The 13,950-nt window shown below is 40.1% G+C and overlaps 1 long non-coding RNA gene across 4 annotated transcripts in view; it reads right to left on the reverse strand.

The window, feature by feature from the left end:
* The window catches only part of LOC123638470, a 67,941-nt gene extending 54,075 nt beyond the window's left edge, over nucleotides 1-13,866 (reverse strand). For all 4 annotated transcript variants that reach the window (XR_006735368.1, XR_006735367.1, XR_006735370.1 and 1 more), the window contains exons 1-2: nucleotides 13,720-13,866; nucleotides 4,569-4,646 (exon numbers count right to left, since the gene is read on the reverse strand). This is a non-coding gene — a long non-coding RNA (uncharacterized LOC123638470). The remainder of the gene's footprint in view (nucleotides 1-4,568; nucleotides 4,647-13,719) is intronic.
* Nucleotides 13,867-13,950: the final 84 nt, after the last annotated feature.

Consider the following 13,950-nt stretch of genomic DNA (forward strand, 5'->3'; position numbering starts at 1 on the left):
TTGCATAAGAGTGTACTAGTCTTCAGTTTCAAACTTTATTCTCACTCTGCCTTCCTTCACCTCTTTCGGAAAATACACGTGGCGCAGTTTGGGGCTCCCTTAGGATGACCAGGGTGGTCAGCTTGGTGTTGCTATAAACTTCAGAGCCAGATAATGTCACCCATTTGCTCCTTCCAAAGACACAGAGCACCTATTTCAGGATACCTATCCTATTGTATTACATTAAAAAAACAAAATACTGGTGACAGTGTAGGTGAAAATTCAAATGAAAAAGAATTTCAACAGATCAGCATCTTCTTTCCTGCTGATTTTTTTTTTTTTTTTTTTTAACTGATTCTTGAGAAGAATGTTTCTGTGCAGGGAGACCAGGCTGTGGCACGGCCCGTCCTATCACTGCAAGCCCCTTCGTAATCAGTGTCGATGGCCACGCAGCTCATTCGACCCGCAGTGATGAGAATCAAACGTGAAGACGGCTGAAATAATTGGGTCAAATCTGCAGCAGGCCAGGTCAGTGGTCACATAAAAATGAGGGCATATTCAAAAATCATAATGGATCATATTCTCTGTGGGTAAAATAGGGGTGATGATGGTATGGTATCAGCCAATTTCAGAAGGACACTAGCATGTAAAATGTAAATCATTAATATTTATATAAGTACAGAATAAAAATAAACAATACTGTATCATATAAATGCAGGCAGATTTATGTCCCAAACATCTAATTTCCAGCTCATTCTCTCTCAAAAAAAAAAAAAAAGGCAGTAATGGAGGCATTGGGGAGTCAGAATATTTTAAGTTACAGTATTATTTTTAATACTTTCTGTTTCACTATGTTGGGTTGGATTTCTTTCATTTGTCACACCAAATCCATCCTCTCCCCTTGCCTGCGTTGCTCTGTGCCGTGGGAGGCCGATCTGTCCTGACTCAGCAAGAGGCCCTGGGGAGGGGAGCATTGGCTTCCCCCAGGTTTGGCCAACATGGGACATGAATGGCAGATCAGAAGACGGGAGGAGAGTGAGGTTCAGCGTTGTTTCGACTCCCCCGGGACTCATCCCTGCACAGAAGGTCACAGTTTTTTAGATGGCCCATTGCCACAGCTGGTCAGTGCACCTCCTCGTTTTAGTAACTACTTCCTCTTTGGCTGGTTACTGTCCTATGCCAAATGGCTTCCACACTCCTTGCCTACACCATTGCAAACAGTCAGTCCCTCTATTAAATTTGTCTCAAATAGCTCAATTTAATTTACCACGTTTTTAGCTGGAATCCTGACTGAAGCATATGATCAGTAATCATTTGTTAGAATTATTTGGCAATTAGTGTTTATTGCAAACAATTGTTTGATAACAACAAAAGGTGCGGCTTATCTCCCTTTACCCCGCTGTGCATGGTTTCCTTGGTAAACATCAGGCAAGATTCACAGACTGCACCTTTAATATTATCTCTGAGTCCTTCTTCAAAGGTTTATAGCCTCAATTTTATTAAAATAGTTCTGGGTTTAGGAGCAGTCTCAGGGAGGGAAGCAAGAGAGTCTATCATGCTGGCTCAAGTCAGCCCTCTACCCACCAAATGTATAATTTTTTTGGTGACGCATATCAAGTAGGTCTGGTTATCTATTTTAATCGTTATTGGGAGACAATTCCCCATAACATTTCTGCATGCTTTCCCTCAGCTTTCCTTCTGGATTGTCTTTTCAAGGATATTTTATATAGCAAACCACCTTGGAAGATAGTGTCTCCCACTCAAATAGAGAGCACATTTGTTTCTTGACCAAGATAATGACAATGTTTCCCTCCAGGGCAAGGGTTGGGCAGGTTTGCTTTCAGTTCATTATACAAGATTGAGGTTTTCTAGGCTTGGGGTTCCTCAGTTGTGATGCAGACCCACTGCATGCACAGCATATACCTGAGCCTCTCCATATCACTCCAAGACTTGGGAGGCAAGGGGAACCGATGTGTAAGGATGTATACGTGAAGTTCATATCACCTCCTGTGCTGTGAGTAATAGACTCCTTTGTCTCTGACCCAGGTGTCTCATATCTTCTGCCAGCATCTATGAACTGTGGCTAACCTGTTGGCTTGCAAACAAGGTAAAAATCTCCGACCCTTCGCAGTTCTTATAATAACAGCCTAAGGACTCCCTGCTCAGTTGGCTACCATCCCGAAGTCATGCCATTCTGTATCAGGCCTGCTGCCTTTTATAGTAACTGCAATCACTTTTCCTCTAGCCACTAAGTGCTCCTGCTTGGCTCTACCACATCTGGATCCTCCCACCCCCAATGAAATTAGGGAACCTATATTAACTGCACTGTTCCCCAGTAACAGCTACAATTACAAACAATAGCCACTAAAGCACTTTCCAAAGATGGTGACACTTCTTTACTAATGTGTTTTCTCCAGGCCCTTTCTTGAGTAGATAAAGTTAGAGGGTAGGTGATTGGGTGGGCTACACGTGAAAAATCCACTCTAGCATCTGTATTTCCAAAGTCTTTAAATTTCTCCCTCTGCATTATGCCAAGGAAATTTTAGCACCTTATGTTCTCATTCATGCGTGGGAGCTAAAAAAAAAAAAAAAATTTGAGTTCATGAAAGTAGAGAGTTGAATTGTGGATGTTAGAGGCTGGGAAGGGTGGGGGGAGGGGAAGAGGGGGAGACACTGGTTAACAGATACAAAATTACAGCTGGATAGGAGGAATGAGTTCTGGTGTTCTGTAGCACTGTAGGGTGAATATGGTTAACTATAATTTATTATATTGTTTTCAAAAAGCTGGAGGATTTGAATACTCTCAGCACAGAGAAATGATGAATGTTTCAGGTGATGGATATGCTAATTACCTGATTTGATCATTACATATTATATACACATATCAAAATATCACACAAATGAGTATAATTATTGTGTCAACTAAAAATAAAAGGAAAAAATATTTAAATGCTTTCATTTCATTTCGTGTTGACTCATACAGTCCACATTTCAGTCTTCTAGAATCAACCCAGCTTCTCCAGTTGGCAAGGTTTGCTGAAGGAAGGCAAGAGAGTGCAAGACGGTCTTAGGCCAGCAATTAAATATTTCAACCTGGAAAGGATGCACATGACTCCCCCTCATAACCTACTGGCCACATGGTCCCTCCTTCAAGAGGGACAACACAGTGTAATCTTTCAGTGTCATGGAAGGAGAGGAACACTAGATATAGGTGAGCACCATACTCATGTAATTTGGGGCTGCCAAAAGTGATGAAGAGTGACTATTCATACCATACATACAATTTTCAACTTGGAGGATTCTAGCAGCTATATTTTATGCTATTTAGTTGTTTCTTTTCTCCCTCCCAACTTCCAACATCTTATATGTACCTATACTGACTAATACTTTAGGTTTCAGGTGAGAGTATATCTGAATTGATACCAATTTATAATAAGACATGAGTCTGAGCCATTTGCTTCAGGCACCTTCTGAACCTGTCAGGGCCAGGTCTTGTAGTGGCCATTTCCATTTATACTGGAATGCTACTGGGCATGCCCAGTTTTATGGTTCAGTGATCAGATAATAGCTAGTTTGTGATGGATGGTTAGTTAGGTTGTCTAGTGACTAAGCTTGCCAGAGTCTCCAAACAGCACCCTGCTGTCGTGCACACTTCCAATGCCATTGAACCTGTTAGGTCATAAGACTCGAGTGGCATATCAGCCTGCATCCCAGCCTGGACCTGCTGCAGAGCTTATTCTCGTTCCAGGACTCACGTAACACTGGAAACTTATGGATTATCTCATAAATGGGTTATTGCAGCGTGCCCAAAGGTGATATATGTTGTCACCAAAATCTAAAGATGCTTTTCAAATGCTGTGCCTTTCTTTGTGGTGAATGGTGCAAGGTACTGCCCCCTCATCTATCTGTAGAAGGGATTTCCTAATATGCCTCAAATCACTGGACCTTTTGAAACTTCACCAAAGTGGTGGCAGGGCCCTGAACTTTCTCACAGAGTTTACCTCCCACCCTTGGTACGTATATATTTTCTACTTTCTGTTCACCAGGTCCAATTAACAGTGTAATAATCAATGTAAGGAGGTCCCCAACCTTTTTGGCACCAGGGACCAATTTCATGGAAGATAATTTTTTCACAGACGGGGGTAAGGGGGGGGGTGGATGGGGAAGGGGGGTGCAACAGACTGGTTCCTAACAGGCCCAGGACTGCTGCCTAGGAGTTGGGGACTACAGCTACAGAATACAATAAAGATATACCCTTGTCTCTGCTATATAAACACAAACTGCTTCTGATTTTGCCCACTGATTGGGATGGGAAAGAATGCATTTGCCAGGTCAAAAGTTCCATCTCAGGTGCCTGGCGTGATAATTTGTTTCAGTAAATATACTATATCTAAAACTATAGCTGCAACTAACATCACCACCTGATTAGGTTTGCAGTAATCTGCTGTCATTTTTAAGTCCCGTCAGGCTTTTGTTCTGGTCAAACAGAAAAGTTTTCTGCAGATACAGTAGGAAGTACTACCCCCTGCTTCTCTCAAGGTTTTTATGGCAGCAGTAATTTCTACAATTCCCCCAGCAGTATTACTTACCATTTACTAGCTTGGTTTATTGTGTGGGAAGAGCTCCACAGGCCGGAGATGGTCCCTGTTTTCATAATAGCCTTCACCCTACAGGACAGGAAAGCAGAATGGTATTCTACAAGAATATGTATAGATGAATATGTATGCGTGTGCGTGTGTGTGTGTGTGTGTGTGTGTGTGTGTGTGTGTATTCCCACCATATATTCTGGGGCTGGGATAATAAACACAGGATGGGCCTGCAGTCCCACTAGATCCACCGTTAGATGCATTTGGGCCAAGAACCCATAAGCCCCTACTTTGGTGGACCATTGTAGTGTTTTTGGTCTCTGGGGTGAGTGTAAAATCCAAGCCATATGTAATAGTTCTCAGAAGGTTTGGTATCTCCCTTCTCTCAGTGCACAGTCCCCTAGGTGAATAGCTCCAGGTCACCTTGTGGAAGGCTTAGGAGGAAATCTATTGTGTATACCTATGGCTGCTCTATAAAGTGCTTCAGAGGTACCTGGCCTTCACCTCTGTTGAGGAGCTTCAAGTCTACACACTGGCTTAGTTCTGGGAAGCTGGAAGGAAGCCATGAATTATAACAGCTGTGTCCAGTCAGTTTCTGCCCAAGAGATCTATAAGTATTCCTTCTACTATGCAAAATGGAACCTCAGTAGGCTGCCTATTTCAAAACACTCCTATTAGCATTCTTTCTCTGTGATGCATTGTACTAACTGCACCTAAAATCGTCTTAGTCAGTTAAACTCTACCACCTACCCTCTACCTCTACAGAATGCCATTTTTCCACTGCAATCAGGAAATGCAATTTTTGCAGCATTTCCACTGTCTTCTCCAGATGTCAGAGGACAGCCACCAAGGGATGCCCCTCTCCCGGTGCTTGGTGAAGTGTCCTCCAGACCTTCCTCGAGGGTATGGTTAGGTGAAAGCAGGGCTAGTTGCTAATAACAGGGTTTAGAGAGTCAAATAAAAAAGCTGCCACTCCTACCAATTTCTGAAGAATGAACCCTGAAATGCTACTAGAAGACTACAACTGTGCTGGACACCTTGTTCTGCCTTCCAGCTTATCAAGACAGTGCATTACTAAAGGAACCTGATCACTGGTCAGACCAGTGCTGCAAGGGGGTTTGAGAAATGTAATTTCTAGCTGGATGGCCATATGCCTAGCTAAAACTCTTTTGCTATGACAGAAGGGAAGAACAGATTTGGGGGATAACTTTCAACCTGTCACATTCAGCTTTACTTCTCTAGTGGCTCTTTCCCATCAACATATAAACATGCTCACAGATTGTTGTTGTTGCTGTTGTTGCTTTCTTCCACGTTGGAAGGAAAAGTAAAACTTTCATCTCCATATTCCCCTTTAACTATTTCCTTCCTTTATCCTAAAGGGATAACTAAATATTGTAACAGAATTAACTTCAAGACCTTATCAGTGGATGTAGGAAAGTCTAAATTCAACATATCAAAGGAAGCTCTGGATATTAACATACAACGTACAAAATTGACAGCTGTAGAATGATTGAAAATTGAGGACTTTTAGTGTCAGGTCATTTTTTTTTTTAACATCACCAGGTGTGGCAGACAGAATAATGACCTCCACCTAACTCCAAACATGTCCATGTCCTAATCCCAGGACCTGGATGTATGTTACCTTACACAGCAAAAGGGATTTTGCAGATGTGAGTAAGGCTGAAGACCTTGAGATGAGGAGATTAGCTTGGATTACCTGTGTGGGCCCAATCTAACCACATGGGTCCTTAAAAGTATAAGATGCAGGAAGAAGAAGGGATGTTATGTGAACGGGATTTGACTCGCTGTTGCTGGCTTTGAAGATGAAGGAAGGGGACTATGAACAAAAAAGTGTGGACTTTGTGTGGAAGCTGTGGATGGCCCTCAGCTGACAACCAGCAAAGAAACAGAGAATTCAGTTCTACAACTGCAAAGAAATGAATTTTGCCATTGACTTGAATGAGCAAGGAAACAGATTCTTCCCTAGAGAGCCAGCAGAAAGGAATGCAGTCCTGCTGATCCCTTGGTTTTAGTCCTTTGGGACCCACGTTAGACTTCTGTCCTCCAGAACTGTAAGACAGTAAATATGTATTACTTAAGCACTAAGTTTGTGGTCATTTGTTACAGCAGCAATAGAAAACTAATACCTCTGGCAAGGTACTTTTTCCCCTTAAGTCTTCCTCTGTGGAGACACTGGTCACAAAGCCAGAAGTCCCGAGAAAAGGGGGAGCTGAAAAAGCTTAGCTCCAGGACAATAGGCTGATTCTTATATCCTGACTTAGAGATGATTCTAGGGAGAGAGTCAAGCAGGAAGGGAAAAAACAAAGACACATCTCTCCTGTGATCCTCTCCTTAGCCAAAGGAGAAAACTAGAAAGCACAAATCATAGAAATTGTATTAATACTATAGGAGCAAAAATGTCTAGCTTTCCCACTGCATAGTAAAGTGCTACATAAAGAGCAGCACCATTGACACGGGCCCAAGCCTGAAGAACCCCATAAGCGAAGAATTCGCACACACACATCCTACCTATATAAACCCATATAGGACATGTGCTCATGAGTTTACACAAGGGCAATCAACAGCCTGAAATACACGACAAAAATAAAGGTAAAACATTCCTTACATTCAAAGAAGAAGACTATTCCTCTACACTAAGACAAAATCTTCCCATGAATTCTCTTTACCTCATGTAAGTCAAAGCCTTTTTTCTACAGCAATCACCAGTCTAGCATCTAATGTACAAATAAATGGCATATTCATTTTTATTTAAATCCTAAAAGAATTTGTCTCAGTATAAAAATATTTTTCCTTTCTCACATTTTTAATAATACACAGAATCTTCTTCCTAACTAGAAATACCTTTTCTCCCAAATCTACTGCAGTATCTAGTTTTGATTCTGTTATTTAAAGTTACTAAAAGTTTTTTCATTCCTTTTAGCCCGCAACTTGAAATTCTAGAAGTATCACTTATGCCGGGCGCGGTAGCTCACGCCTGTAATCCTAGCCCTCTGGGAGGCCAAGGCGGGTGGATCACTCGAGGTCAGGAGTTCGAGACTAGCCTGAGCGAGACCCCGTCTCTACTAAAAAAATAGAAATAAATTATTTGGCCAACTAAAAATATATATGGAAAAAATTAGCCGGGCATGGTGGCGCATGCCTGTAGTCCCAGCTACTCGGGAGGCTGAGGCAGTAGGATCGCTTGAGCCCAGGAGTTTGAGGTTGCTGTGAGCAAGGCTGACACCATGGCACTCACTCTAGCCCGGGCAACAGAGTGAGACTCTGTCTCAAAAAAAAAAAAATAGAAGTATCACTTAAATTAGTCTGAAAATAAAACATCAGTGGAGATAAGAAAGAAGAAAAAGAGAAGAAACTTCCCTACCAGATAGAGCTACTAGAAAGCTTATCTAGTGAGTAATAATTTATAGAAAAGGTAATTTATTATTTACTATGTAACTTGTTTATACCATTCACAGTATCTTTAGTGACAAAGGACAACATATATGTCTAAGGACTACTGGGTGCCTAAGATACTTTATCACCTTTCTCGTGAGGAAACTAGAGAACCCTAAAGTTATTAATCCAGTAATCCTAGTAATACATCTTTCAAGATGAGAGCAAATGTTCTATTCATTTAAATATTTATTTCAGTAGTTTAAACAAAGAAACTATATAAAGAAAATCTAAAATAAAAGTTAATATACTGGGGAAATAAACCTGAATCAACAATGTAAAAATTAAATCTGTAAAGCTAAGAAAGCCATCAGAAATTATTGTTAGGCAATCCCTGGAAATGTGGGGAACAATATCTGGGATGAAACAAAAAGCTAAGGCCAAGGACAAAGGCAAATCCAGTCAGAAACACAGGTAGAAGACTGTAGTTCCCAAATTGTGTGCTGAGGAGTCATAGGCCACTGAAGTGGACTCACAGATGAACCATGGGGTATTTTAATTTTTGAGAGAAACACATCTGTCAGACATTACATGAATGTCTATAATTGGGTTATATGGACCTAATTACTTAATAAAACTATTGGATATTTCTTTGGCTAAGGGACACCATGAAAAAATTAGTGAGATTCTAAGGGCACTGTGAAACAAGACAGTTCGGAAATTTCTGCCTTAGGGACTTGCTAGGATTCAAAGGACATAGCCTGCTCAGAGTAGAATTAGAAAAGCAGATCAAAAGCGGAAAGGACAGTGCCTCCAGCTTCTACATACCTAATTATACATGCTAGGGCCTTTGCTTTCACATAATCCTGGCTCTGAAGAACCCTTCTGCCCTCTTACTGTGAAGTGACTGCAGGGTGCTTTTAAATCAGTGAATCTTGCTTTTAAATCACTGAACACTCTTAGTAACAAAAACAAAACAGTGATTTTTCAATGTTGGTTTTGGGACCAAGCAACCAAAGTTCCTCAAATATTTAGTGTGAGAAATTCTACTAAAATTTAAATGTCATTTTCCTAATGAAGAAACAAATGAACTGTATGGAAAGCCACACTCAGCAACTTCATAAGAGCCCATTGTAAAAGTTTTAAAATTTAAATTAGGGATTGGCAACCTTTTTCTGCAAAAGTTCAAAGAGTAAGTATTTTGAAATATTGTTTTTTTCTACAACCCTTTAAAAATGTAAAAACCAAATTGAAAGCAGGAACTTGAACAGACATTTGTACACCCATGTACACAGCCACATTATTCACATTAGGCGAAGGGCAGAAACAATGCAGTTTCTATCAATAGATGAATAGAAAAACAAAATGTACTGTACATGTACAGTGGAATATTATTCAACCTTACAAAGGAATGAAATTCTGATATATGCTACAACATGTCTGAAATTTCAAAACATTAAGCTAAGTGAAATAAGCCAGATACAAAAGGACAAATATTGCGTGGTTCCACTTATATAAGTTACCCAGAATAGCCAAATTCATAGAGACAGAAAGTAGAATAATGGTTACCAAGGGCTGGGGGCAGGAAATAATGGGGACTTATTATTTAATGAGTACGGAATTTCTGTTTGGGGTAATAAAAAATTTCTTGAGATGGATGGTCGTGACAGTTGCACCACAATGTAAACATCCTTAATGCCACTAAATTATACACTTAAAATGATTAAAATGGTAAATTTTGTGTCATGTATATTTTACCACAATAAAAAAAAGCAATGTAGAAACCATTCTTAGCTCATGGGCCACACAGAAACAGACTGCAGACCAGAATTGGCTTGCAGGGTGTAGTTTCCCAATCCCTGCTTGGAATCATAAGACCCACTAAACAAAATGGTATGAAATACTCAAAAAACTTTCTAAGTCATTGTAATTCACTTTTATTTGAACAGGAACATGTTAAACAGATTTTTATGTTTAAGGTTTATTAAATGTGCAAAAAATGTATAAATGCAACTGTAGTATTTATAATACAAAAAAATACTTGAGCAAAGTCTCCTTAAGATGAGGTAGAATGTATATAAAGACATACAGACATGTAAAGGTATGAGGATACTTATCAAGTATCTCCAGTTTTATCTGCTATAGACAGAGGGCTAGGGTAGGTAGAGATGGTGCTTAAGAGAATAAGACATGGTGCCCTCAATGGAGCTTAAAGGGTAGCCTGCAAGATGTGGTAAGTAAAGCAGAAACTCGGATGTGGGCAAAAATACTCAGCTTCAAGGTTCAAATTTGAAAGTTTGACTTTACTACTTGTACCACTTTCATTTTCTTCCCCACTTATTTGGTTCACAGTGGACCATTTTCCCTCCTATTTGGGGGTAGGGGAGAAAAGGAAACATTAAAAAGTAAGCATACTGTAAAGTCCTGCTCACATCTCTCCCCTGTATTCTTGCAACATCTAAATCCAAAACTCACTGATTGGTTAGAACAATCTCAGACTTTGGAGTCAACATATTCCTAAAAAAAGAAAAACCTGAGGGACTTTATCTAGGCCAAAAGTCTACTATAGGTAAAAAATCACTGTAAGTGAGAAACTTCTTTCAGATTAGGTACAGGGTACATAAATACAAAGACAAAAATCATTGCTTCAGTGATCTATTCACTGGAAGAGATGCATAACAAACAACTCTAAACTCAGTTAAATAAAACAATGATTATTTTTATTATGCTTATAGATTCTTCAGGTCAGGACTTAGGACAAGGCAGAGAAGGGATGGCTTATCTCCAGTTCATGTGCCTAGGGCCTCAGCTGGGAAGACTGCAACAGCTGAGGAGTGACGGGCATGGCTGGGGGTTGGAATCTGCTCATCCACTCACATGACTGGCACCTGGGCTGGGCTGGGCTAGGCTGACTCAAGGCATGGGCCCAGCTGTGACTGTCAACGCAAGTACCTTCAAGGGGCCTTTTTACGGGTCTTGCGCTTTCTCAGAGAATGCCAGCCTCAGGTAGTGGGACTTCTTACATGATGGCTGAGAGTTCTAAGTTAGGATTGTAGCAGACAAGGTGGAGCTGCATGGCCTTTTATGACCTAGCCTCAGAAGTCACATACAGTGACTATGGTCACTTTCACCGTATTCTATTGGTCAAATCAGTCACAAGCCCACACAGATCTCAGGAGAGGGAACACGCCTCTATCTTTTTATGGGAAAAATATTGAAGAAGGTGCAGCCAGGTTTTAAAACCACCATGGTCATATATATACAGAGAGAAATGGAGACACATGCTAAAGGGTTAACACCTTCCAACATCCCTCAAAGTGAATTTAACCCATTATTTTTCTATTTTATTTTACTTTTCAAGACAGGGTCTTGTTCTGTCACCTGGGCTAGAATACAGTGGTGTCATCATAGCTCACTGCAACCTCAAACCCGTGGGCTCAAGCAATCCTTCTGCCTCAACCTCCCAAGTAGCTGAGACTACAGGCACACACCACCACACCTGGTTATTAACCTATTATTTTAAGTGAGACCAATCCAAACTTATCCTCTAAGGATAGCAAAATTCCACCTATTTTCATGTGATGCAGTAACAAACAGAAACTTCACTTTATCCATATATTTGCATCAAGGCTGACTAACAGCTTGCTTTTGACCCCAGTACCATCTGCCTGTTATAACCACTTATTTTCTAAACACCATCAAGCTCAGATTCACCCTCAGGCTTAGGCATAGTCACATCCAGAAAGAATACAGAGAATACCTATAGCAAGCAAACCAAGTAGATTAGGATCACACCAGTATTATGGTTGCTGACACCAGTGGCCATTCCCTATCAGTAACTACACTTCAGGATGTAATGGGTCAAGAAAAATTGCGGAAATAAAAAAACCAAATGGTGGGCAAATGAGGTTGCCAACTTTTTATCCTCCAAAGTAAGAATATTTGAAGAACTACTATCATCATATTAAAAAATAGAATAGACAATTTCAAAATAAAATACAATCCTTAAGAGTGAATAGACTAAATTAAAAACTTATTTTATATATATATATATATATAAATACACACACACACACACGCACGCACATACACACACACAAACACATACATACAGATTCAGTATCCCTTATTTGAAATGCTTGGAACCAGAAGTGTTTCAGATTTTTTCAGATTTTGGAATATACTTACTGGTTGAACATCCCAAACTCAAAATGCTCCAATGAGCATTTCCTTTGAGCATAATATCAGTGTTCAAAAAGTTTCAGATTTTGGAATATTTCAGATTTCAGATTTGGCATGTTCAACCTGTATTTTTTTTTTTTTCATTTCTCTGCTGATCTGAAGAAAGGTCACCATAGATGAACCCCAGTTCACAAACTGGAGTGTGAAATCATTTGTGCATTTGACAGTCTAGTCTCTTCTCTCCTTTGCTTTTTTATAATGATTCTAGAATTTTAGCTTGCTCCTAGGAACTCACAGTGTAAAAAAGACAAACAAGTGGACAAATATAACACAACATAAGTGCTATAAGAATATATGGAGGGAAAATAAAGGAAGTTTTAACAAATTAGGTGGAAAAGTGTTGTCCATCAGAAAGAATGAAGATTATTTTAGGTGGCAAAAATACCGTGACTGAAAGCACAATCTATGCCTACATCCTATCCAAGGAAGCCTATACTGTGTACCAAAAGAAGTAAAGAGTAGTTATACTTGGTTGTACAGTACAGTTAACTTTCTCTTCCTTATTCTTCTATTTTCTGAACTTTAACAACAGATTCCGATCGTTAACTTAATGATCAGGAAATTTTTAAAAAAAAAACTATTTCAATTTTGTAAGTTAGCTTAGGAAGAACAAACAAAGGCCTATTTCCCCTTTCAGAAAGCAGTTTGCATTAAAAAGAGGTCAGGATGTAAAATGGACATGTTAAATATTGGGAAGACAGCTGCAGAAGTCAAGCTCCAGTCTTTGGCTAGGACAGATGACACTGGAAAAGACACTTATAATAGTCCCTCGAAGTCTCTGTGAGAATTCTGGACTAGGTGTACTCAATATTACAGGCCTTCTTGTCCATATGGGCATTAGGCAGAAATTCCCAGGATGGCAGGTACTGACAAGTCAAATGTTTAAATATAATGCCCTTTGGAGTCAGAGAAATCAAGGTTAGCATCCCAGCACTACCACTTACTAGCTCAGTGACCTTGGTCAAATTCCTTAACTACTTGAAACCTTCTCACCCATGAAATGGAAAACTGCCTATCTCTCAGGTTTTTTTGTGTAGAACAACTCATATAATATAGTGCCTGTGCCTCCGAAAATGACAATTATAATATCAAACACATTGGTATATCTCATTGAGAAGTAGATATTTGTCTGCTCTATCGGTTTATAAAGACTGTAGGATCCCATATGCCATTTTGTTTGCTCTATAGCTTTAGCTAAAAGCTTTAAGTATATAAAATTCCTTATATTCCTTTGTCAGCTGGAATGTCAACCTTTTGAAACTTAAATGAGTGTATTTAATACAATTTCCAAATGTGGAAAGGAGATTCCGTATTTGTGCTTGCTTCTAAAATTAAACCTTTAGAATGATCCTACTGTAGGATCCAGAAATAACTAACTCGCCTACCCGCTAGATTTTAGCAACTGACAGAAAACTGGGCGGACATTTCCCATTCTCTGTCTTATTCCAACTGGCTTCCCTCTCTACTCCTAGAGAGGCCTTCTCTCTTCCAGTTCGACTCTAAAGTAGCTGCCCCTTACCCAAGCTTTGTTTGAGCTGGAATAGGGTCAGCAGAAGAATGTAGCCAGTATTCCTCAAGCGTCTTCAAATAATTCCTGCAGCTTCCAGAACCCTCCTCACGGGCCACTGGACGACCTGGCAGCAACTACACCACCTTGCCTCCACCTCCTCCGCCTTCAAACCTAGGTACGCAATCCTACAGCCCCGCCCCCGCAAGTGACCAATCAGAGAGTGTAAAGCCAGCCGGATGG

Source organism: Lemur catta, chromosome 5 (genome assembly GCF_020740605.2).
Source record: "Lemur catta isolate mLemCat1 chromosome 5, mLemCat1.pri, whole genome shotgun sequence".
NCBI lineage: Eukaryota > Metazoa > Chordata > Mammalia > Primates > Lemuridae > Lemur > Lemur catta.